At 37.6% G+C, this 24,895-nt stretch overlaps 1 protein-coding gene across 1 annotated transcript in view; it reads left to right on the top strand.

The window, feature by feature from the left end:
- Positions 1–24,895, top strand: part of TAFA1 (TAFA chemokine like family member 1) — a 401,883-nt gene that overhangs the window by 95,366 nt on the left and 281,622 nt on the right. The gene's annotated exons all lie outside the window — the stretch shown is intronic.

Below are 24,895 nucleotides of genomic sequence, written 5' to 3' on the forward strand. Positions count from 1 at the left end.
TTCCTTGCAAAAGCACTCCAAATTTGTCTTCAAGTTGGATATAAGGGTTTTCCTCCATCATAGTAGGTGCCTGCCTCTCACCTTACTACTCCCCAAGGTTTCATCCTTTTCACACGTAGTCCTCCATACTCTCTGTGCCCCTGAAGTGCCTCCAAACTTGAAAAAAATCAGAGTCAGAGGACGGAGACTGTCCTCTTCCCCCTGCACCACCTCAATATCACCACCAGAAGTCAAATTTGTCAGCTTCAAGGGCATCTCCTGTACATAATCTCTTCAGGTCACCCTACAGATTTTGATTTTCAATTGGATTCAGGTCTAGACTTTGGCTGGGCTATTCCAAAATTTTGATCTTCTGATGAAGCCATCTTTGTTGATTTGGAGATATATTTTGGGTCATTGTCATATTGAAAGGTGAAATCCTTCTTTCTCTTCAGCATTTTAGCAGAGGCCTGAAGGTTTTGTGCCAAAATTAACTGATGTTTGAAACCATTCATAATTCCCTCCATCTTGACTAAAGCCCCAGATACAGTTGAAGAAAAGCAGCCCCAAAGAATATTGCTGCCACCACCATACTTCATTGTGATATGGTGTATTTTTGGTGAGGTACAGTGTTGTTTTTGCACCAAACATACTTTTTGGAATTGGAATTATGGCCAAAAAGTTCAGCCTTGGTTTCATTAGTCCATAACATAAAAAATCTTGGTTTGATTTTTGTACATCTCAAAAACCTGGCATTTTAACAGGGGTATGTAGACTTTTTATAGGCACTATATCTATTGCCACTGTAACTGGCCTCTTGTGTTGTTGGTCATCTTCTTCTTGTCTTTCATTTCACCTTTACGAGTATTAGTGCTTTTCCAGAGGGCTAGGTATTCACATAAAGTGAGCAAAATAGGAGAGTTTGAGTCTGATCATTTGTGCTTCAAGTAAGAACTTTAAATTGATTTGTTTGATGATCCATCAGTTTCCTCAGGAGTCTTCTCCAGTACCAAATTTCAAGAGGATCAGTATTGTTTTTATCTTGTTTATTTCTTTGTCCAACTTTTGCTCCCACAGAGTGTTACAGAAAATATTGTCGCTGACCCTATTCTGTTTTCTGTAAGTGTAGATAAATTGTATCATCTGAATATTTTTTCTTCTTTACTGTTTGATCCTTTACTGTTGGATGGTTGAAGCTTCCTACACTTCAGTATCTTCATGGTCAGTTCAAAGGCTGATTGTTGTACCTATTTTCATCCATTTGGTCTTTATATTCAATTTTAGTTCCAACGTTTCACTGTTCTCATTGATTTTTATTACTGGGGATCCTTTGCATTTTACTTTCAGTAGTGTTATCAGCATAGTTCAAGTAATTGATGTTTCCTATCTCAGTTTTAAAATTATATTAACTTTGTAATATCGTTTCCCTTAATATATATTTATTTAATTAATAAATAAATAAAGAGAAGATTCTAGAACCTTGCCTCACTCCCTTGGCAATTTGGAATCAGTCTATTCCACCATGTTTTGTCCATACTGAGGCTTTCTGACCTCTATATATGTTCCTGGTGAGAATAATGAAATGTTGTTGTATTTCCATTTTTCTAAGTCCGTTCCACTGCTTGACATCATTGACACAATTGAAGGTTTTTCTATAATCAATGAAGCTATACTGACTTTTTTTATTCTGTTTGGCTTTGTTAATTATCCAGTATGCATCAGCAGTTACGTCTCATGTTCCTCAACCTTGTCTAAAACCAGCTTGAATATTTGGCATCTCCTTTTCCATGTAGGACTTTAATCTGCATTGGATAATCCTAAGCATTTTGCTAGCCTGTGAAATTAAGGATATTGTATGATAGTTTGCACATGGTTAAATCTCCTTGTTATTTCTTTGCTGCTACTTATCATCTGTTTCTCTTGCTGGGTTGAACCTCAAACAATTATAGCTCAAAATTTGAGAAAACACAGTTCGGCAGCACAGCTCATGTTTTGCATGAGTAGAGATCCAGTTCAGTTCTTGGCATCCATTGCTAAAGTTTTGGTGACACAGGAAATTATTGAAGTTATTCAGTGAAGGAGCTTTATAAAATCTAGGATGAGAATTAACACATTAATAGAGAGAGAGAGAGATAGCTTCCAAAACTGAAAATTTTCTGTGCATGATGTTGCTCCTAGTTTCTTTCATTGAACTACCAAATATATCATCATCACCAATACCAGGCATGCTTTGTTCCTTCTTCATAACTGCATTCTTTGTTCATCTTGGGAGATGCTTCTGTGCCTTGATTTCCCATGCAATGTGAATTCTGCTTGTCATAATAGAACTACCATCCCTAAAGACTTAAGGAAACATTATGTCAACCTTTTGTTTTCAACTATTGAAAAAGCTGTTTTCAACTTTTGTTTTCTAATTTTCTAGTAGTAATTAAGTATAGTACTCTTTATGGAGAAATGGAGGGAGAATCATAGTCCCTGATTTTCATTACAAGACCAGTTGTAATTAACATAATTTATATTTTCACCCCACTAGTTGGGCCTGATGGCAGGACATCTATTATTCTAAGTCTTAATTTCAAATCTGGGCAGAATCATGATCATGGAAATGTCAGGAAATTAGTGTAGCTTTTCCTCTTTGTCAAAGCAATGCCTTCACTGCATGAAAGGTAATAAAATGTGAGTTGCTTGGAACCCAGAAGAAGAGTTATCTATCCATTTGGCCGAAGGCCAGAGATAAAACATAATGTTCAAACTGAATTTTAAAAAATCTTGAGAGGATTGGGAAGGCTGTTAACTGAATACAAACTACATTTTTTTTAATGGAAGGACAACTTTTCTGGCTCATTTTATTGATATGTGCTGAGAAAAGGGGAATAGAATAAGAATCCTCTTTTATAATGACATTCTATATTTAATTCCAATAGAAGAGAATATATGTATTGAACTGTGGAGTCGCTGCTCTCTGAGCTTGATCAGTTGATTATAGATGTTTCATTACTGAACTAAATAACAACATCAGTCCTGGTGAGTGTGGGGTTTGCTTCTTGTTTCTATATAGTAACTTGCCTTGCAAATGTTGGTGGCAGTTCCATGCTTAGGGTACTGTTTTCTCTTGATTGTTTTTCTGGTGTTAATACCTGCTTGTCTTGATGTTGGTGACTGGAGAGGAGGTGTTCTGGTCTGTTTGATTCATTCTTAGCTTTTTCATTGCTTCTTTCCAATGGTATATAAATATGGTTTATCTTTATGTAAGTGGATGGAACTTTGTCCAGATTCCCAGGAGGGAGGCGGTGCATTCCAGAGGAGCAAAAACAATGTAGCTTAAATAGTTTGTGTGAGAGAAAGGGTGAAGATGACTTTTCTTTAATAGTTCCCAGAGTATGTTTTATTGTCCAAGTAGTCTGCTTTAGTTAGACAAGATTAATGTATGGAGGTGAGGAACAATAAAAAACATCTGCTTAGAAGAATTGAAACATGTCTTTCTTAGTTGTTGGAGCCTGAAGCCTGTTTGTTTGAATACCAAGCTTCCAGGAATTCCCTAGCATTTTTAGAATTAGCTGGGTCAGAAACAGCCAGCAGATTATTACAACCACAGGTATTGACGTAGCACACAAATCAACTAAAACCCTCCAAAGCATCCTAAGTAAACCTAAAGAGCCAGTAGCCCAAAGGGAAAAAAAAAACAGGAGTCATCTACAACATACAATGTAAGGGCTGTGACAAAGGGAGACAGTATGTAAGACACAGGCAGAAGACTAGCAATCAGAAGATACTGTGAAAACTCCTGCATGCTATTTAGGAAGAAGCTAGACCATTGATGTTGACTAAAAAGTGACTGAACTCCTCCATTGCAAAAAATAGATATTGTACACTTTGGGGTTTCAATAGAAAAAAGTCTTGCATGGAAATAAAAAACTAGACTCTATAAATTTTAGGTTTGCTCTCAGTTTGTGAGTCATACCTGATGCTGGGTATGGGTAAGGAGTGTGATGGCACAGCAGTTAAAGATGCTGAGCTTACTTATTCCAGCTCCTGCCCATCTAGCAATTTGAAAGAATGCGAATTCGAGTAGATAAATAGGTACCACTTCACTGGGAAGGTAAAGCATTCCATGCACCTCAGTGTATAGTCATGCCAGACACAAGAAGTGGAAGTGTCTCCAGACAATGCTAGTTTCCTCAGCTAAGAAACAGAGATGAACACACACCCCAGAGTTGGACACACCTGGACAGGGGAAACCTTTACTTTTACCTTTTAGCCCATGCTGACTCATAGCCATGCAAATAATTCTATCATTGGCTAGATCCATTCATAAAGGGCACAGTGTACAATTTGGAGAAACTTGTAAGGGGTTTGGATAAGGCTCAATACTACAGAATTGAGATAGTATATCCCAGTGATGGCAAACCTTTTAGAGACTGAGTGCCCCAAAACTGGCACCGCCCCTGCTCCACCCCCTGCCCCGCCCCTGCTCCATCCCACCCCACCTGCCCACAGGGCCCGCTGCAGATTGCCCAGGCAGCCCAGCAGCGCCATGGTGGCCACACCCTCTGCCCGCAGGATAAACTGTGCAATGGGGCATGAGGGCAGAGTCTTGTCTATGCTGCCTGGCTGCCATGTCCTTGTCTGCACTGCTGCGCATGGGCCACGCTCGGGGGTGACTCTCCTCCAGGGGGGCTGCTGGTGAGGAGGGGGTCACAAGGGGAGGCAAGGCTGGGGCAACGGCACATGTGCCCACAGAGAGGGCTCCGAGTGCCACCCCTGGCACCCATGCCATAGGTTCGCCACCACTGGTATATCCCAAAGAAAGGGAACAAATAGATGACTAGGGCATTAAACTCCAACACTAGAGGTTTTCTCCAATATTGGAAGTTTTAAAGAAGAGATTGGACAACCATTTGTCTGAAGTGGTATAAGGTTTCCTGCCAGAAGAACTCCAAGGTCCCTTCCAACTCTGTTATTCTGTTAAACTGGTGGGAATGAATGGGTCCACACATTGTGCCAAAGTCATAATGTTTGTGTTTACTTTGTGTGAACCAAGCCCATTTTCTTTTAGTCTAAATATAATTAAAATATCATCGTTTAGTATGCTGTACAAATTAAGTACATGAGACATTAGAGCCTTTCCTGAAAATGCAGTATGAATTAGTTAAAAATTATATACACTTATCTCTCTTTCAAGAGATTGCCTGGAGTGATTTTAGAATCGCTACTAAGCTTGCTTTCCTGCAAGGCTGTTTGTTGTCCTTCATTCATAATATAACTAAACACCATGCTAAACCATCTGCCTTCCAACCAGAGGTACTGCATTCTCAACACAAAGCTTTCTTTCAAAGCTTTTAGAGTTTGCAAGATGCCTTGAGAATGATTGTTAACTCTTTTTCAAAGCAGATTATTATTTTTTCAATGGATTTTTCTTTATCCTGGTAAATAATTGTTTACTGGTGAGCTGATTTGAAAATAGCATTTTACATGTAGCCTTTATTCAAGCATTACAGTGGCAATGCTATTTACAAACTGCTATTATAGTGGGGGAGGGAAAGATGGTTAAATCTTGAGAAAGACATAGAGAAATTGTTCAGAATTGTTAAACCAATCAGCCTGCTTTTTTCATGCCGTTATTATGAAACATAGTACTACAAATATATACCTATGGGTGGGAGACTAGCAATAGCAATAGCAATAGCACCTAGAGATTATTATATATAGCTCCATAGTGCTTTATATCACTCTCCGAGTGGTTTACAGAGTCAGTATATTGCCCCCAACCATCTGAGTCTTCATTTTACCGACCTCAGAAGGATGGAAGGCTGAGTCAACCTGGAGCCAGTCAGGGTCAAACTCCAGGCTGTGGGCAGAGTTAGCCTACAATACTGCATTCTAACCACTGTACCACCATAGGATGATTGAAATTATCGTCTTGTTTCTAGTCTTGTGTATCTTGACACTGTTTAATTATTATTGTATCTTCATAGCATAAGGAATTATTTTGAATGGCTACAGTAATCTCCATTGCAATTGATGATGATGTTATTGTGCATCAGAAAAGGATTACTGGGGAACAATATGCGGTTTCAGTTTTTAAAATATAATTAGAAAATGTACACAGCATAAAAATACATATTTCAAGATAAGTATCATATTTCTAATAGTTCCACAATCAAACTATACTGAATTATTGACTATGACATTGTTTTCCTAAAAATAATCTGAACTAGGGTCTCCAAGGAATGCCCTTAAGGAAGGGCAAACATCGTCTCAGCTGAAGGTGAGGTGGTTAAACAGGAAGGTGAGGTGGTGAAAAAAAAAAAAAAGTTAAGACAGCATTCATGACCAAAATCAAAGCCTTGCTCTTTTTTATATGTGTGACTTTTATGTTGTGCCTTATTGCAGATGGGGCCAGGACAAAAGCTAGAAGTGATTTCATTAAATTGGCATGTAAATCAATTAAAGCCAGTCAAAGATACTTAATACAATTATCCTTCTTCCTCGTATTTAATTTTTCCGTATTGTCACATTAAAAATGACTATTGAATAACAACTTTTAGATAGGTTCAAAAAGTTGGAGTATATTACTTGCACATTGCTTTGCTCTGAATAAAGCAGAAAGAGGAGTTCTTAATTGATGATTCATAAATTATCAAGTTCTTATTACTCATTACTCATGTTTGGCTCAATACAAAAACACTGTTACTCTGCTTTCGTTTTAACTGCAATGGGGAGATCGAACTCGGTATAGCTAGTTTATATGGATGCTTTTTTTAAAAAAAAATAATGATCAAGTATGAGAAAGATGCTTAGATTGAGACTCTGATTAGGGATGAAATAGGATGAGAATTTAGCTCCTTGCCACCTTTTCTATCTCATCATAGCTGCTATTTGCAAAAGCAACTGGTATGCTTGGATGTGGTTGTGTTCTTTATCATTTCTATTTACTTACAAGATTCAGTGCATTCCATTATTTATCAGATAATATACTCACAAAATGAGATGAGTATCTCTGAATAAGCAGACCGAGTTTTATGAACTAAAAACTGGGCAAGCATTAATTAATTCAAAAATATTAATTAATAAGGTTCAATAAGGCAGGTCAACATATAATCACCCAGTTCAATGAAACTTTAATTTAATGGACAATTTGGGATGAGGGTTGTCTTTTATTCCCAAATGACCATTAAATCACAAATTTTGATGTTGATAAGTCTCATTTACATAATGATGTCATTATATAAAGATGCAAATAGGTTATAAAATTATTGATTTAATTGTTCTTGTTTACCACCATAGTCCAGGAAGAGCTTACAATGTTATCAGAATCAAAATAGTTGTCAAAGAAAAATATAAAATGATGAAGGTTGATAAGAAAACCAATTTAGTCAGCATTTGCAAACCAAGCAAATGGTTATTACTGACAGTCATGAAAGACCAGGGCCACAAAACTGATTATTTTTATTGATGCCTATGCACAGTAATCTACTCAATTAGGAGTTAGCACTATTTTGGCACTAGATAAGAGTCAATGGAATTCAAGCGGGGTTGGTCTTAGTCTGTTGGTGGCTACATAGTGACTGTAGGCCAATCCCACTTTTGATTTGATTCTGCCCCCAAGCTTTGCCATCTCCTCTGCTACATTATAGATCAGTGGTTCTCAACCTTTTTAATGCCGCAACCCCCAACCAGTCGTAAGATGAGGACTAAACAACTGGTCGTAAGTCGAGGACTAAACCAGTCATAAGTCAAGGACTATCCAACCGATCGTAAGTTGAGGACTTTCCCTGCCTGGGAGCACCGCACATGCGTGGTGCTGCCCCCTATGCCGGCCGAGGCGTAGCTGGCAAGCGGCAGAGACGGAGCAGGCCAACCACCGGCTGGCCCAGCCCAAGGGAGGTAAGGCACCCGCCGGGCCCCACGTGCACCAGCAACCCTCCCTGTGCCCACTGGCCTCCCACCTCCCACCCCTGACCCTCTTTTACTTACATGTTTAATAGTTGCTCAGCAGGGAGGGGTGGAAGCTTCCAGACAGCTCGCCTTCGCTGCAGACAACTTGGAGCACCATTTGCAGACTGGGGCTTTTAGCGGGCTCAGCAGGGCAGAGACAGCCTGGACAATTGCTATTGGCTTTTGAAAGCCAATAGAATTGGACTCTATTCAAGAGAGTCTATTCTATTGGCTTTCAAAAGCCAATAGAATAAAAGGGAGTAGCACAGCTAAGGAAAAGGGGAAAAAAATGGCGGACTGCATTGTTTGGCGACCCCCGTGAAATGGTCGTTCGACCCCAAATGGGGTCCCGACCCACAGGTTGAGAACCACTGTTATAGATTAAAGATTTTCTATCCAAACTGCCATCTGAATATTAGTAGGGAGCATGCCAGCCAAATTTCTGAAAGATGTCGGAATGATGGAAAAATATTGCCTTTTCACAAAAAGGTGTGATTGCCTTTTCACAAAGTGATATGATTGATGGGGCAACATGCAACATCCCATGTTGAGATGATTTGCCTAGACATTTTATTTGATAGAGCTGAACCATCTGGGAGCCAAGCCAAACATAACTGACTTTATAAAAACTAGCATTAAATTTTCCTTGGGAAACCAGTGGGAACTAATGCAACACCTTCCGATTGATACTATATTTTGCAGCAGCTTTCACTTGCCAAGAGGAAGCTGCATTTTAGACCAATTGTAGTTTCTGAGTAATTTTCAAAGAAAGATCTCAACTTGACATGATTACTGCCAGTCTCATTACATGAAAACTGCAACTAAAACACCAGCCAAACCCAAACTAAGGTTCCCTATGCCTTTCAACAGCAATTTTGGAGTCTCGGAGAACCTCAAGTCATAGATCTGCTGCTTCAGGGAATTTTCATCCTTTCTGGAGTTACAGTGGAGTGGATAGATAGAAAAATGGACAAATTTCAGTCCCATCTTATAAAGGTTCAACTTCAGGTTGACCTTCCATTCTGATCTCTCACTGTCTCTAGGAATTCCACAGTTTTAATTTTGTGCAGGGTTGACAGAACCATCAGCATACTGGTGGCATTTCACATCCCAAGCCCACAAATAATTTATCTGAGAGAAATCTGCAGTACTCCATGTTGAAGTGACCACTTGGTCAACCTGTCATCTATCCCCAGTATCAACTGCTAATGTCACAAGACATTACCCCAGTTACCTCATGAAACATATCCATTCTCTTTCTCCTTCAGTTTAGGGGAAAGAAATCGATGTTGACTATTTTCAAAGGAAGAAAAATAATTACTAAAATTCATATGAGTGGGGTGCAGGTTACTTTGTGAGATGAGTAAATGGTATGTGAGACAATTCTGTTGTTTCATTGAGCAACATTATTTCCATTCCAATTAAATCCCTATGGAAGACATCATGAGGAAATTTCAGATATTAAGGGCATCCTCGGAAAGCCACATAGACAAAATGTGTAACTGGAAAGTACCAAAACCAGAACTCTCTGCTATTTTGCGATAGTAAATTATCTCCAAAAGAAAACAAAATAATTAACATTGTTAATATATATAAAATAGAGTTTTGGGGGGTTGAGTGGTGTTGTGCCTTCATATCAGTGCTGGCTCCTGGCAACTGTCTGGACAAGTCCCTGAAGTTTTTTTCATAAAGTTTTTTGGAAATGGCTTGTTTTTGCTTTCCTTGGTCTGAGAGAAAGTGACTGGCCCAAGGTCACCAGCTGGCTTTATGTCTAAGATGATACTAGAACTCACGGTCTCCTGATTTTAGCCTGGTGCCTTGACCGCTACGCCAAATTGGCTCTCCAATTGAGTGGCTGCTGTTATTATTGTTGCTGCTATTGTTTGGGACTTTTTCCTTTTTTATCTTTTTTTTTCTTTTGTTGTGTTTAATTAAAATATATTCTAAATAAGTCCCAAAGCATGAAATAGAAAAAAAGAACCTTTTGTCACAGAGGAAAACAAACATACTTTGGAAAAACTGATTAATTTATGAACAGGGAATACTTTGAAGTTGTCCCATACATGACTTTATATCCCGGTTCCTGAAGTGGGCTTTTGGAAAATTTGAACTCTGTGTACTATTTGGGAGTGATATCAGTACTATGATATCACTCCCAAATGAACTGAGGGATTAGTTTGTGAGTTCCCACTGTTATCTGCATAATTCTGTCCATATATTATGAATGCCATGCAAATTGGAAAAGAACTTCTGAGTGTTTTCCTGCAGTTGTGCTGATTAATGGCTGGACTCCATTTTCCTCTCCATCCACTAAGAAACTTTATCTTGGCTGTTTAGTTTGGCAAGAGATTACTGTACATTTTCAAACTTGGCTGGAATCCAATACCACAATTTGGGTTTTGTGATGCTACTAATTAACAAAGTTAGATTTTAAAGGATGAATTAGAAAAATTTTAAAAAGTATTTTAAAACCCATCATTCATTGTTGTTTTTAATTTAAACATATTTTTTTCATGGATTTATAGTAATATTTGGACAGTTCGACTGATTAGTTTCTCATTCACTGAAGTTCTTATTAAACACTAGTCGTCTGACTTATGCTAGTTTGTAATAATCCATTGTGTTAAACTGAGGAATTCTTTTAAAAAGCAAGCCAAAATTTCAAGAAATTGATAGAAGAGTCTGAACTACAAGGTACATACTATTAGTACATTACACCTATTACCAAAGAATATATATTGTATAAGGTAGAACTAAATATACTATATATACACTGTTAGTTCTACCTTATACAATATATAATATTGTATAATATTATGGTATAGGGTCTCTGGCTCGAAGTATTTGCTCATTTAGTTATTTTGGCGTAGAATGATGGATGGATGGTTGGATGGATGGATGGAGATAGATAGGTAGATAGGTAGATAGATAGATAGATAAATAGATAGATAGATAGATAGATAGATAGATAGATAGATAGATAGACAGATAGATAGACCAATATTTTCCACTATTGATTGATTGATTACATGCCATCAAGTTGTTTTCAACTCCTAGCAACCACATAGACAAAATTTACCTATGATTTTAGGTAATGTAAAAACTAAGTCTGTATGACAATGCTTTCTTTCACCTTGTTGAGGCACCTTGGACCACAGAGGTGACACGGTTCATCTTGAGAAGCATTTTGCATTAGTCCTGCAATATCATCAATCAGTACCATAAGAACTAGAAGAACATTGTTGCAACATACATCATAGAAGTTCTTTCAAAGATTCCAGCCCCTGCTGGCTACTGAAACTACTAGACAAGGTATTAAAATCACACAAAATTAAACACTCCAGCACCTTCACAGGGAAAGGGTGCAAATCTGGATGCTTCACAATGATTTTTGCCAAGGCAAAGCATGACTTCAAATGTCTTGCACAACTACAATTAACAGCCATAGTCAGTCTCCTTTATCTATTTATTTATTTTAAATAAGTTACTGGCAACTTCTAATTCTCATTCTGTCACATAAAGTTTCATGTAGAGCTTGTTTACAAAATATTTATGAAGTTATGGAAGTAATGTAAAGAAAATTAAACTCCTGCCATTTTCCTACGGCCCATACTTTTCTAAAATATCTGTAAGATGTATTGGCAGAATGCATAGTAAATTAGAAGACAACAGGACCAATAATTGATTTCACCTATCATTTAGGCAGGGAAAATAGAAAGTTGAAATGATATATTTATAGTAACCACATCATTTTCTCTATTCTCTTTAAAGTTGCCTGCTTCTCTCAGGAACAAAGGAAAAATGTTGGTTATTGGTGAGAATTAATACATGGTAAATAAATAAATAAATCGATCTTTGTGACATAAAGCATTTTACTTGAGAATTCAACTAGAGGAGGGCACTGATAAAATAGAATCTCTAGATCAAAAAATTCCTTTGGAGATCAATAGATTTGTCTCAAATCTTGAAGACAGAAAGTATTGGAAGTATTTCATTTGGTGGACTAAACAGGCATCCACCTATTTCCATAATATTGATCTCAAAAAAATGAATCAGAGTTGCCTCTGGTCAGTGGCTGGATGGGAGACCACACACACACAAAAAAATAATCCTGGAAATATAAACTGGACTGGAAAATCTAAAAGGGAAGATAAAGTCAAAATAATGACATGGGTATGTCAGTACAATGTCAGCAATCAAATTCATTTGTGGGAATACAATAATTAGTCCTGGCTAATGCTGAGATGCTTCTGGAGATCTTTGAAGCGTCCTATATGTCCTATTTGCTCACTCTTTCTTTCTAAGTCTGCACTAATTAAATCCATAAACTGGTAACTCATTTGAAAGTGAGACACTGCTCAGACCCTTCTATTGCCATTTCATGTATTCACTTCGGCATGCCAATGGAAATGTTTTTAAACGGATGCAATTTGAACTTCATTGTAAAAAAAATGTAAATCCACTTTGGTGTGCAAATGATTACGTTCAATAGCTCTGTCAGTAAATGTAGGCCTATTGCTACTTCACTCCAGTGGTTATTATCTCATTTAATAACTATTTGGACAGAGTCAAGAATTGGTAGACAGAAGGCTTTGGTGCTGGAATTCTGGTTACATTTACTGCTTGGCTGAACTTCTCTGCAGAATTCATTGTAGGAAGGTTTTTAAATAAGTTGCCTTCAGCTTAATTAATTAAATTCTGTAATTCTACTGGCTCTCAGTTCCTGTTATTAGGTGGAAATTGGCATTTAATTTAAAAACTTCAAAAAGATCAGGCTTTGGAGAAACAGTTAGTGGCTGTGGAGGGAGGTTTTTTTAGAAATGCCCATCTTCCTTACAAGCCAGCTTCAGTTTTATAGTACCGATGATAGTATCTGAATCCGGCTTTGGAAGCATAGCTGTCAATGTTCAGATTACTTACAAAAACAGTCCTTATTGAAATCTATGACAATGTGTTGGCCTAACAAGGTAGACCAGAATAAGAAGCGAATGCCATATAGCTCAGAATTACTTTTATTTGAACAGCTCTAGTAACAGAATCTTCCATGTCTAAATGTCAGCTTCCATCTCCCATACTTTATTTTGGTGTCAGCTAGGGAGGGTCTTGTCTGAGAAGCTTCCTCAATATATTTTCTTGATTGGACTCAAGCCCCTCTTATCTAATTTTTATCTTGGTTGAGGCAAGTCTAAAGCCATTCCATTTGCCTTCAATACAATCTATAGGAACAGGATGGCTTTGTCCTCATCAAGTGGAGACTGGTCATTCTTTAATTAGGTATACATTTTTGTCAAAGGAAGATTTTTTAAAAAAAATTACATTGGCCTCTTTGTTTCCCTGATCCCTTAATTCCACTAAAAAAGCATGCAATTCATATGTGTCAATATTTGAAGTCAAGATTGCTTACATAAATTTGACTTTCAGCGTATTATTTTAAAGAATGAATTCTACTGAGATGAAGTATGAAGTAGGATTTTGTATTGTCCATTGTAATGTAAACATGTGACTTAAAATTTTGGGTTTGATGCCATAATATCAACTATGTAAAGACAATCTGTCCCAAGAACTGTTGACTGATTTTCAAGCAAAAGTTCTCTAATTCAGTCTGTACTGGATCCACATTGAATTTGGCATACAGACAGTGTCTCCTATGCTATAAGAGAAGGAGAGACAGAACCTGTGGAAGGAGTCAAAAGAGGAAGCAACCTGGAGTCATTATGTTCTCACAAGCAGTTTGTAGAGTCTATATCCTGACCTGGCCTACATCAAAGGGCTGAAAGAAAGGACAGTGCTTCCATACAAAATTACAAAATTGATAAATATCCTGCCTTTTAAATGGTTGCCATACTTCAATCTAAAGTGAGCTGCTATTCAATAGTAGATGACCTGAAGATGAGATCCATAGCTGATGCATGAAAGTGGTATAATAATCTGATAAAACAAATCTCATTTTTATTAGACAATAACACACCCAGATCTTCTCCACAGCTGAATAATAGAAAAATCAAGTCTCTGTGAATTAGACCAGGATTTTTCAAACTGTTTTCCAGGACACCCAAGGGTTTTTTACTGGAATGTGATAAGTTTCCATGAAAGAGCAAAGACAAAAATAATTCACTTTTATACAGCCAATTTTCTATCACTAGCACTTTGCCTCTTGATTAGGGGGTCCAGGTCTCTTTTTTAAGTAACCTGCTCCACAGCCTGAAAAATTTTTAAAGCCCCCCAATTAAAGGATTAGATGAGAAACAATAGTTTCCCTATAAAAATAAGTTAAATGGTGCTGCATTTTTCTCCCATGACTATAACGCTAATTAGTTACAAAGTATGTTTGTGTGGATTGTAGCAATCAGTATGCCACCTGTATGTGGGGTTTTATCTCCATGCAAGAGGTTTTGCAAATGCTGAGTGACATGGTTCCCGGGGAAGGGAGGGGGAAGTAATTTCTTGGCAATACAATGTTTCATGTGCTTCCTGTCAGATGCAAAGTGAAGAATTCTCTTTAACCATCTCTAACCTTGATCATTTTCACCTAAAGAAAAATGTATTTGTTAAACTGAAAGAGGGAAAAGCCATATTATTATTCAGTTATTATTCAGGTGGGCTGCTTTCTTACTATAACATACATTATAGTATGGAATTAAATAAAATAATTTGCATGAGAAGGATATGACCACTTATGATATATGCAATATTTCCAGGTTATGAATGCAGTTTAGAGTTTAGCATCAACTTCATGCTAACATTGAAGCCTTGATCATGATTTGTCAGGTTGATGGTCCTGTTCTCCTTTCTCAAGCTGTGCATCATAAAAATGGATCAGATGGCATAATATTGGTGAGGTGTCCCTGATTACTTGCCATGGGTTCCACATTTCTAGAAGTTAGCAGGGTAGATTCTCATTCACCCTGATTCTTAGGCACCCAATAAAGAACTGATATATGGCATCAGACAAAAAAAAAAAAAAACAGTTGACACTAAGTAGAAAAGTCATACAATATATAGAGATTCAGTCCAAGTAGAAAATAATCTACCCTTTTGATCCTGAGCATTTAGTCAAAAATTTGATTCACCCATTCTTCTTTTTTAAATACTTTTATTCTTTTTGAATAAAAATAAAAAGCACACTTAATGCTCAACTTACAACCATTTGTTTAGTGACCGTGTAACTTGTTACAACATGTCAGGCATATGAGCCAAGATAGAATTCAAAAGCATTGTCAGTTTATTCCATGCAACATATACACAAGAGTCTGATCTACTAACAGTCAAGGCAAATTGGCACCAGATAAAAGTCAAACAGACTTCAAGAGTATCTGGACTTAAGACTCTTATGAGGATGTAGGGACTCCAGACTGATGATACATTTGACCCTGCCCTCAGGCTCAGCCTGGTCATCTCATACAAAACAGCATTGAAAAAGGTGACTTATGATTGTTTTTGCACTTATGACTGTTGCAGAATCCCCATGGTCACATGATCAAAACTCTGAAGTTTAGTAATTGGCATGTACTTATGACAGTTGCAATGTCCTAGGGTCATGTGATCATCTTCTGCAGCCTTCTGATAAGCAAAGTCAGTGGGGAAGCCAGATTCATTTAACACCTCTGTTACTAACTTAACAACTGCAGTGATTCATTTAACATCTGTGGCAAGAAAGGCTGTAAAATAGGGCAAAACTCACAACTCTCTTGCAGAGCAGCAGAAATCTTTTGGCTCAATTGTGGTCATAAGTCAAGGACTACATGTAGATGGTTTTCTTCTCTGGGCAATATGATAAGAGTTATTCTAGAGATTCTTCCCATATAGACCCACAGAGTAAGTTTAAAACATATTTAATAAATACCAAAATAAATCCTATATCTGAATTCTTGCACATTTTCCTGCACATGAAATTCAGTGTTTGGAATGAAATCTAGACTGGCTAAGGATAGACAAATCTGTCAATTTTAGTTTGGTTCTGTGTTTGTTTTCCATGACTGCTAATTGCCTTGCCTCCATTGTCAACTTTTCCAAAACATGTTGATTTTAAGGCAACTCTTCTGCATCAGCTTTTTTTAGGCAAGAGTGACTGACATCTTTGGCTCTGTTCATTGCTGACATCTGGGCAGCAATTTGCATCCTGATAATTGTGATGGTCTGCATATAGCCCTTTCCCAGACATATTTACATGCTACAAATCTCTTTGTTGACATTTAAAATGTTATCCAGTTTGATAGTATTCTAAGTTACTCCCTGATTAATACTTAATTGTCTAGCGCCAATTTAACATGATTTCTAGCCAAAATATCATTGGAAGTTTGTCAAATACTATGTGAGTTCAATATAAATTACATTCATAATACCTCTACAATATGCAAAGGTAGTAACAGGAAAGGACAACCACACAGTTGGGCATGACTTTCCTTTCTTTTTCTGTCTCTGATAATTTCTATCAAATGCTGCATTGATATCAAGATGTTGGGTTCTTTGTTTAATCAAAGTCCATCATCTTCCTTTATTCTATATAGTTTAAAGTTATGGATATTTCCTCTTTCTCCTTTGTATGGTTGATCATCTTTTCTCTAAGATTTCTGAAAGGTGACTGATAACGTTCCTGAGAGCACATGAGCAAATTGGTTTATAATTCATTTAGGATTAAATTAAATTAGATTAATAAGGTGTTATACAGAACATTGGAGAATGAATGAATGGGGCAGTTAGCCAAATGTGAATTGAGTATCAGGCTTTCAAGATTTTATTATTATATTCTACTAGGTAGGTTGCCTGAGTGATGCCATGGACATCCTGTCCCAGGGTCTGGAGGCTGTGGATGTCTGGATGGGGTGCAACAATGCAGAAAACTCTAGCAATATTGAGTGACTTTGCTTTTCTGGTGCTGGAGTTTTTCTGTCCTTGATATTGGATGAGGTAGCACTGCCTCATGCAAACCCAATATGGATCCTGCTGAAATGGGAGGTGCCAGCTGTGACAAGAAGGTCCTCTGCACACCTTCAGGTTGGCAGTAGTTGCACATATTCCTGGACTGGGAGGCCCTGCTCACTGTGATTCATGCCCTCCTGTCTGGACTACTACAATGTGATGTACATGAGGCTGCTGTTGAAGAGGACTTAGAAAGTTTAAGTGGCAGCATGAGTAGTAAATGGTGCCAGCTATATGGCACATGGATGTAGGAGATGACCAGGCTGAGCCTGACAGAGGGGTCAAATTCATCATCAGTCTTGAGTCCCTTCATGCCCACAAAGATCTAAGTTCAGCCTACCTTGAATTCCATTGACTCTTATTTACCACCAGGTCCCTTTGACCATTAGCAGTTCAAATTCTTGTAGAGTGCTTTAGTGTTCAATAAACATTTATATTCATTTGAACTCCATTGTCTCCTGATTTCCTGCGGCTGACAATGTAATACGTTTATTCTGTGAGATTCATTGGCTCCAAATGTGCTTCCAGGTGCAATGCAAGGTATTGGTTGTCACCTTTAAAGCTTTTCATGGCTTGGACCCGAATTACTTGAAGAACCATTGTTGTTTCTACCTATCTGATCCAGTCCAGCAAGAGGCATATTTCAGGTCCCATTGCCCAAGGAATGCTGATTCTCGGGGCTTAGAAGATGTGCCTTTTCTGCCATGGCACCTATCTTATGAAGATTCTCCCTTTGGTGATCAGAATGTCCTCCATCCTGCTGACTTTTCATAAGATCTGTACCCAGACCTGGGACCCTGAGTGTGTGGAGGGGCCCACTGAATGTTTTAATTTAGTCATCATGATGAGTGCTTTGTTCTTGGCTGTGATGTACTTTAAGGTTTGTATTATTTTGTTTTTATTTTTAAAATAATAAATAAATATATCAATAAGTAGATTTCCAGTATTTCCTGGAATACTGTTTCGTGGAATCTGTTTCCATTCCTGGCCTATATTGAAGGGCTGAAGGGTATTCAGTCAGAATGTTCTAAATAGAAACATTCTTGGAAATCCTGCTGCATTAACAGAGGGGTAGAACCAAGATCATGTGAAGTGTTGTATGACTTTATAATGTCTTTGTAAGATCACATATGGAATTCTGCATTCAGTTCTGCTCGCCACAATATTAAAAAGATGTTGAGACTAGAAAGAACGCAGAGAAGAACAACGAAGATGATTAGGGATCTGGAAGCTAAAACGTATGATGAATGGTTGCAGGAATTGGGTATGTCTTGTCTAACAAGGAATAGGATAGGGGTGATATGATAGCAGTGTTCCAATATCTCAGGGGCTGCCAAAAAAAGAGGGAGTCAATCTATTCTTCAAAGCACCTGAAGGCAAGGCAAGAAGCAATGGATAGAAACTAATCAAAGAGCGAACCAACCTAGAACGAAGGAGACATTTCCTGACAGAATCAGTGATATGGCTTGCCTTCAGAAGTTGGAGGTTTTTTAAAAAGGATTGGACAGCCATTTATCTGGGCAGGGGTGTCAAACTGCCAGCCATGGGCCAGTTTCATCATACCAAAGCCGCACCCACCCACCCCATTGCTGGCAATGCAAAAAGAGTTGTGATACGTTGCGACAGGTCATGTGACGTGGCAAGTTTGACATCGGTGGTATAGGAGCTCCTACTTGAGCAGGGAATTAGACTAGAAGACCTCCAAGGTCCCTTCCAACTCTGTTATTCCATTATTAACAAAGGTGTTATCCTTTTTCCTCACTATATGTACAGAGTATGCAGCCAGATTCCTCCACATGCCTCCTCTTCCCCCCCCCCCACATTCTGTCCACAGGACTGTTTCACTTTAACCTAATTTTTAAAATGGTTCTAATGTTTTCCTCAGGACACCTGTCTCATTCTTTCCTGTTGAATGGTTATCAAATGAAGCATTGCTATAAGCAAATTCAGCTGGGATGAAGTTTTTGCTGCACAGAAACAATTCTTCAGGGTCATTGAATCTGGAGGGATATGGATATTATTCAGGACATGTGCAGTTGGCTTACAATCTGAATGCACAGCATAAAACAAACGCTGATCATCCAATATTCATCACTGGTGCTAATGAGTCTATGTAGTAAATTTGGCATTGTGGAAGAGGGGAATGCAATAGCAAAAAAAAAGTATTTGCATGCTCATCTAAATAAAGCATTAAGGAAGCCTGTCACTGCCTAACATATACACTTTGCCTTTTTATTATTTATAGAGCAACAGACATCCCAGTTACTTTTCAATACAGCTGTCACAACTCAAAATCAAAAATAAGCTATTTACTTCCTCTTTACTAATAAGAAGTGAGCCAAAATTTCTCAGAAGGTATTTGAGATGGTTCTTTTGCTAAGTAACCCTCTTCCTTTAGAGAAAAAAAAACTGTTTGTCATGTTTGTCAAATAATACTCAAATCAAAACCATCATCACCACGATCATTTTGTGGTCACTATTTTCACCTCCTCTACATGCCAAATTTACCACATCATTCTGGGATCAGCCTGTTGTGGCAAGTGCAAAATGGTAGTTAGCTAACCAGTGTGGTTGCTGGTTCTGCTTAAAACGAAAGAAAAACCCAATAAAATACCATCAGCACCACAATCATAATCCATACAATGACTATGAATGTATATGAAATTATAAATCATGAGTCAACGGTTTATAGTGGGGAGACATGTCCCTCTTTCATTTTAGGAGAAAAGCATTTTTCCATGCAAACAAACAAGCCATTTAATGGACAAATATGCCAACAAATCAGAGGAACTGTCAGAACCCTCAATTATTAATTTCTCATATTCTCAGTGTTTAAATTGTTCGGGTTCTGCCATTCTCCTATGGGAGAAGGAGGAATGACAGAGGGCTTTGTAGTGCATGTAGAACGTTTCCTCTGCCTGCTTTGATGTATCCTTCTCCGGGTGTGAAAGGAATGCCTTGGGGCCATCTGCTTTAGCTCAGTGGGGAGGGAGGAAACAGCGAAGACCTAACAACCTTGAGAGAGGCATCTTATCCGTTGGTTTCCCACAGCTGGATGTCACTATGGATTGACCTGTTTGAAATGACTGGATGAACAGTTGAGATGGGGTTATTATTTCGCAGGTTTTATCTATTGAGTCAGGCAAGAAGCCCTCAGATCCTGCCTAGCTTTCCTGCTGTCTGTACCTGCCAATAAAAGTTCCTTTTGAAATGATGCATGTTTCAAGAGTTTTGCTTTCTTGCTGGGGAAATTGAGGCAGGTCCTTACAAGAACACCCATGGGATTATCACTCTCAGGACTCATAGCAGAGATTATAGTACAGTGTTTAGAAATTATAGCACACTCATTCATACAACCTATGGTTAAGAAACTGGTATATAGATGACACCATCATAATAAAAAAGGAACAACTAGAAAAAACATATGAAATAAACAATTGTCATCTTCAAAAGAATAAGATTCACAAAGGAAGAAGAAAACAACATCATACTACCCTTTCTGGATATCACCACCAGCAGAATAAACAATGGCAAATTAGAAATGCAAGTCTTTTGCAAAGTCACTCACACTAATCAAGTGCTTCGCTATCAAAATAAAAACCCAACCTTCCACAAAAATAGTTGTGAAAAAGCATTATTCATATATATGCATTGCTGCAGAACATCAGAAAAAGAAAACAAACTGCCTATACAATGACTTTCAGCAAACTAAGTACCACACAGCTTTATCAAACACTCAACCCACGATAACACAACTAATACAAGTTATGTAAAGAATAAAATCAAAAACATATCAGAAACCACCAACAGACTATTATAACAACAGGGTACACAACCAACTAGAACCCTACAAAACATCTTAAATAAATTAAAGACCCAGTAATCCAAGAAATAAAAACAGGAGTCTACAACATATAGTATAAAAGCTGTAATAGCCACTATGTAAGACATACAAAAAGAAGACTAGCAGAGTTCATCCGTGAATACCAACTATTAGTCAGAAGACACAGTGAAAACTTTTTAATTTCACATTGTTTCTTTTTTTAATTTTTTATTTTTTAAACCAACAAAACAAAACAAAACATAACACACATACACACACAGTGTATACTCCTCCTTTTTAAACAGCAATTTCGTAATGGTAATCTTCTATTGTTTACATTTCCCCCCCCTTATTCTTCTTTAGATATATTTGTCCTTGTTGTCCCATTGTTTCTTATTTGCATTTTTCTTCCTTCACACTATACTTCATACTAAGAATAATACATATTATTATTACTATACATTATTATACACTTTTAACCTTTCCACATTTATTCTCCTCTATTACTATATTTCTAGTCTCCAACCAGTCATACCACTTGTTCCATATTAGATAGTACTCTGTGTCTTCCTTTTCTTTTATCTCTTTTGTTAATTTGTCCATCTCAGCACATTCCAGGATTTTTCTTATCACTTCTTCCTCTGATGATATATTCTCATTTTTCCAGAACTGTGCATATGCTATTCTTGCTGCCGTTGTTATATGTAGAATTAAATACCGTATTTCTTTACTATATTTTCTGTTTAAAATACCTAGCAAAAAGATCTCTGGTTTCCAGTCTATGGGTTGGTCTATTATTTCTTCAATCCATCTTATTTTAGTCCAGTATTTTTTCACAACTGGGCATGTCCACCATAAATGATAATATGTTCCATGTACTTTTTTTACATTTCCAACATTTCACATAGTTTCAACTGGGAAACTCTGAGCATCTAGACCTAAGGTAAATCCAAAAACACTAGGGAATTCTGGTTCAGACAAATTAGCCATTAACAGGCAGATAGGGATAAGCCATTTCTTTCACATCATTCAAAAGAGACAACAAAAAAGCTAAATAGGAACCAAAAGACCAGAACATCAACAACAATCAACACTCAGATAAACAGGGATTAACACTAACAAACAAGCAGTAAACAATACCTAATCAAGGAATTACCATCTCAGACAAACAATTGAGTAACCTAATCAAGGAACTACCAAGGCGAAAACTCTCACACAAATACTGACGGGCAAGCTACTGTATATAAACAGTAGTTTGCCTCTATCTTTTAGCATTGAAGACATTATCTAGTCCTGTATAATAGTAGTAGTAGTAGTAGTAGTAGTAGTAGTAGTAGTAATAATAATAATAATAATAATAATAATAATAATAATAATAATGTTGGAAGCGACCTTGCATCTAGTCCAACCCCCTGCTCAGGCAGGAAACCCTATACCATTTCAGACAAATGGCTGTCCAGTCTCTTCTTAAAAACTTCCAGTGTTGGAGCATTCACCGCTTCTGGACGCAGGTTGTTCCACTGATTAATTGTTCTAACTGTCAGAAAATTTCTCCTTAGTTCTAGGTTGCTTCTCTCTGTGGTTAGTTTCCATCTGTTGCTTCTTGTCCTGCCTTCAGATGCTTTGGAGAATAGCTTGACTCTGAGCTTGGTTGTTTGCTTATAGATATCAGTATAATGAAACATCTGCAAGCAGACAACCAAGCTCAGAGAAAACCAAGGACTCCACAAAGTGACTATAAAGTCCTGCCTCAGTTAGTACTCCTAAGAGTACTTGCTCATTGTTGAGCTGCTATCAGGGAAACAAAACAGGGCTTTTTCAAAGAGTATAGAAGAAATGTGGCAGTCCAGATTTTAGACTCTCACCAGTTTCCTCATATGCAATTTCACAAGATCTTGTAGCCTGGATGCTTGTGCCTGCAGTAAAATTCTTTCATCTCTAGTGCTGATCATATTGTTTACTGCTATTTATATAATATCAGCACAGATAATGGGTTTCTTCTACAGCATGGGTGTCAAACTGCCAGCCTACGGGCCGGTTGCATCATGCGGAGGCTGCGCCCCCCCCAGCTCCGGCAGTGCAAAAAAAGTCACGATATGTTACAACATGTCATGTGATGCAGTGAGTTTGATACCCGTGCTCTCCAGAGTGCAACATTTAAGATTCAACAAGTGCAGATGGGAAGGGAGTGGAGGAAACGGGAGTAAACAAAGCAGCAAGATACAGAGGGGTTTTTTTTGCTTGTGTATCTTTAGGTTTAATTAGAGCCCAAGACATAGAAGAGGAAGAGTGCATCATTTCTGCTAGCTTGAAGGCTGCATCTGACTTTGGAAAGCATGATGAGCAGGCAGCAGAAACACATTTTATATTTGCTTTCAGGGATTTTAAGTTATGAAATGGTTACTGGAAGCCTCTGCAAAAAAATAAATGGGAGGAAGGGAATCTACTCCATAGGTTTTGAGGGCCACAGTATTCAATATAATTTTTAATTGGTAGGAAATGCATTGACTTCATTGACACTCTATGCGTTCTTAGGAAATAATAAAGCAGGGTTTTTTCCCTCTCGAATATTGCTGTAGAATTTTTATTGGCTGCTTGGAGTGAGTTTGGCTAGGAAAAATTTCAGTGCTTTATCTTCTGGTGGATACTTCCACCATATCAGCCATTTTGAGAAATTGTCCATGATATTCCCTCAAAATTCCAAATATATTCATAGGTGAAAAACATGTGCCTATCTATTCACTGAACATTCTCTCTAGGTTCTTCTTAGAATTCAGAAGAAGTCTTGTCCTTCCATATTCAATTTCAGCAGAAACTGCTTATTCCTACACTACAGTTCTTCTCAATCTTAGCAACTTTAGGTAGTGTGGACTTCAACTCGCAGAATTCCCCAGCCACCATGCTGGTTGGGGAATTCTGGGTGTTGAAGTCCCACATGCCTTAAAGTTGCTGAGGTTGAGAAACATTGCTGTAATATAACTGTACTTTAACTACAAAATTTGAGAATTTCTCATACGGCACATTTCTGAATGGATAGCATCAATTTTCTGATTTTCTCTGAACTATATTTTATGTGGTGACAATTTAACAAACTGTGAGCATTTGATAAAATGTAAGAAGCAAAAGTCTCTCAGAAATCTATGTAATACTTACCCTGATGATGTGCTCCGAGTTTTTAAAATCTTGGCTGTTTTTTCAGGCATCGGTGATATATTCTATTTGAGGAAGTCTGCCATCTGGACACATGACAATTTTCTAGTTATTATCTTCCTTGTTATTGTTTCCTGATTTTTTTCCAGAGACATTTTTGGTTAAGTGGCCTCCAAATCTCATCAATCAATCAATCAATACCATGAAAATCTCCTTAAAATTGGAAGGGAAAAAGTTATGAGCGAGGCTTCAAATTGTCAATATTCTGTAACTTTGAAAATGCTTAGTAAATATGAAGTGTTTGTCAATTACTGCTGTCAAATTTCATTTCTGGTTATGTAAAACATATGAACAGATTCATTTTCTATTTTTCCCCTCTCTTTTCTCTCTCAAGGTTTGTTTATTTAACCCTCTTGCTTTGTAATGCCTGAGTCTGTTATCTATGGGCATTATTTGGAATTTGCTATTACACCTTATACTTTCAGTTAATGGATACATGTTTGTGGATACATTCAGGGTTTTTTTTCTGATGTCAATTTAAGTGTTTTTCAAGCAAAACAATGGGTATTATATCTTAATCTTCTCCAAAATTATTTTATATATCAACTGAATATTTGCTTTCCTTTGTTGCTTCTCTCTTACCTTTATATTTCTGTAAGATCATCCATGTTATTTAAAACAGATGTTTCTCAATGATGTCAAAATTTTTAGCTATTTCTGCAATTATTTCATTTTTCTCTATAGCACAGATAACTCGCCTAGTTCGCAGTGACTGGGGTTGCTGCACAAATTCCATTCTGTTTGTGTGAAACTCTTATATGGCGGCAATTCCCCCCAATGGGGCTTCCCCTCCAATCAGAGCATGATATGGCTTTGTATGTACCTCTCAGGTACTCGCACTAAGGCATGTGAATTAGCTTGCTGTTTAAGCTTACCATGTGCCGGTCCCTTCACCCTGCCCGCCCTTAGGATTAAATGCTTGCCTATTTATGTGCAATTAATAGTCTCCAGAGGGAGAAAGAGCTTTGCTGGTGCTGAAACAGGATTGCTTGTATCTGTCCTTACAGAGGCTAGTGGATTCTACTT

The sequence above is a fragment of the Crotalus tigris genome, unplaced genomic scaffold, assembly GCF_016545835.1.
Source record: "Crotalus tigris isolate CLP2741 ecotype Arizona unplaced genomic scaffold, ASM1654583v1 scf7180000024383.4638030, whole genome shotgun sequence".
In the NCBI taxonomy this organism is placed as follows: domain Eukaryota; kingdom Metazoa; phylum Chordata; class Lepidosauria; order Squamata; family Viperidae; genus Crotalus; species Crotalus tigris.